This window comes from Chenopodium quinoa, unplaced genomic scaffold (genome assembly GCF_001683475.1).
Source record: "Chenopodium quinoa cultivar QQ74 unplaced genomic scaffold, ASM168347v1, whole genome shotgun sequence".
NCBI lineage: Eukaryota > Viridiplantae > Streptophyta > Magnoliopsida > Caryophyllales > Amaranthaceae > Chenopodium > Chenopodium quinoa.
Genome location: NW_018743262.1, coordinates 2124767 through 2127767, shown reverse-complemented (window position 1 = coordinate 2127767; position 3001 = coordinate 2124767).

The following is a 3001-nucleotide window of genomic DNA, read 5'->3' as shown; positions in this document are numbered from 1 at the left end:
GTCAAACTTGGTCAAGCTAGTTGGTCAAGTTAATCATAGTCTATACGAGTCCCTTGGAAAATTTTATTTTGCAGGTCTCAATTACAACCCACGTCCGGGGACAAGCGGACCATCTATAGCCCACGTCCGAAGACAAGCGGATCATTTGCAGCCCATGTTCGGGGACAAGCAAACCATCTGCAACCCATGTCCGGGGAAAAGCGGACCACCTAGAGCCCACGTCCAGGGACAAGAGAACCATTTACAACCCCCGTTTGGGGACAAGCGAACCATTTACAGCCCACGTTCGGGGACAATCGAACCATCTACAACCCACGTTTGGGGACAAGCGAACCATTTCCAGCCCACGTTCGGGGACAAGCAAACCAACGAAAACCCACGTTTGGGGACAATCGAACCACTATCATTTCACGGTGTAAGGTTCTCGATACACATAGACTTGCAATCTAATCATCTGTCAACTTTCCTCAAGCATGGAAATTATTATCCGGTGGGTTTCTTCAAGCATAGAAAACCGCCAAATTCCTTTGTTGGCTTTCCTCAAGCATCGAAAGTATTATCGGTGGGTTTCTTCAAGCATAGGAAAACACAAAATTCATATTTCGACTTTCCTCAAGCATGGAAAGTATCATCCCGTAGGTTTCTTTAGGCTTAGAAATTAAAACTACCAAACTCATCAGTCGACTTTCCTCAGGCATGGAAAGTATTTCAACAAACGTCATCCGGTGGATTCCTTCAAGCATAGGAAGCTACCATACTAATTTGTCACCGATAAACTAGTGTCAGATAAGCATTTTTTCCCTTTACTCTTTTATCTGTGGAACTAACGTTTTCTGCAGGTATCGGCATATACAGAGTGATTTAGGATCGCAGAACGTCTAAAAAATCATTCTCCGTCCCTATCTAATACTTTGACTATCGTTTTCGAATTTGACGTTTCTACAAACTCAGTCAAAGTGGGGGCTTTTGTAGACACCTATAAATGTCTCCCCAAAACAAAACCCAATGATGAAAACCTTTCACCGCCATTATTGGTCGGGTTGAGTATTTAATCTTTACAGTGATTAAATCCAAGTTCTATCCAATATATTTCATAAACCTATCCAATTTCTAGCTCATTTCTCTAACGCATAACATATTTTCCACTTTTCATATCCACATTACAAAACCGAGCTAGACTGATTTTATGGCTATATAATTTTGATCCAATTATTATGTGGTTGGATAGGACTTGAAATAAGCTTTCCAACCATATATCATAAGCCCAATTCCGAGCTATAACGAAAAAGATATGAGCAAAACACTAAACTCGGCTTCAAACCGACACCCTTCAACTAAAATAGCCATATCATAAAATATAAAAAATCTTTTGAGCTGATTAAAATTGGGTTGTAAAGTATACTTTATAAGCTTTCTAATGGTAAATTTTATGACTTATTCCAAGTTACGGATCAAAAGTTATGATAATTTTAAAAACGGGTAAAAAACTAGAACCACCGCGCACAGTGCGAAAGCACCGTGTCATGGGAGTGTGCCCCGTCTTATAGTTCCTGGAACCGTATCACGGTACTGTACATCGTTTCACGTTGCCATTTTTGAAGCTTTTTTGCATCAAATTCCACTTTGGCACGGTACCAATTGTCGTGACACGGTACCTACTGTTGTTCTCACCGTGACACGGTGCTTTTTCCGTGTAATTTCCGTGTTTTCTCATACCGTGACACGGTGTACTATACCGTGCCACGGTGGAAACTTGTGTGTCATGGTACGTGTGCCGTGTCACGGAATTTTCTCGTGTATTATCCGCGTAAACCCTTCACGAGTTATCACTTTTCGTAGGTAAAAAATTTCCTGCGTCACTCCAGTTGTCCACCGCGTCATAGAATTTTCCCCCATCTGACGGTGCCTGGCACCGTGTCACGGTGTTCTCTATCGTGTCGCGGTGTTATTTTTTAGGGTTTTTATCTTTTTAGGGTTCCGTGTGTTCCCTCTTCTCGTTTTCCCTATAAATACCACCTCCTTTCTGCAGTTCAGGGCATCAAATCCTTCTCTCTTCCTCTCTTTTACACCAAAAATCATTCTATTCTCTCTCTCTTATATTCAAAGACTTAAACCTATATTCTTAATTACATCATTTTTCCCCTAAGCACTTCAAGGAATCTATACTTAACCCGAGGTTCCGTCCTTAAACCAAGGCGTGAAAGGTACAAATAACTGAGGGTTTGGACCAAATTAACTCTACTTTATTATTTAATTTAATTTAATTTTCATTTAATTTATATTTTTTGTTGAAGTTACTAATAGTTTATTCATGATGTAGCAATTCAAGGAAACGCGGAAAGTGAGTAATTAATCACTTAATTACTCTTATTTTTATTCTTATTACTGGTATCATGATTAGGTTATTTTATATTTGATTTGACTAACGATATTATTGTTTAATTGCTTCTAATAATAATGTTAGTTGTATTATATATTTATGATCACCATATTTCATGTTTAAGAGAATATGTAATTGAAAATCACGCCTAATAAGATAATTTGGATAACCGGTTAGGGTTCCTTTTTAATCTTGTTATTTAATCAAGTGATCACGATATATTAGAATTATAGGTTGCATTAATATTTAACCAATTTATCCTAATAATAGTTTGGAGGGAATTGAGTTTTTTGTTTGTATGCCTTTGAGATCGCAGGAATACTTTTCACTATAAGAATCGAGTAGAGGCCAATACAGGCGAATGTGACTCCATGACTCACTTCGTACCATCATCCCCGGTCCTTCTTTCGTGGTTCAAAACCATATGGAGTTAGTAATCTCATGGATTATGAATGGGGTGTAACCTTCATGGATCAATCGTTGTTACCTATCGTTTTCCCTTTATCGTGGTTGCCTTAAATGATCCGTGAACGGTTTACAAGTTCCTTAAAAATTTGTTGGTGGCTCCCTACTTCCCTTGTCCCTAATCGTACACGTCAATTCCCACTTCCTAAGAGTGCC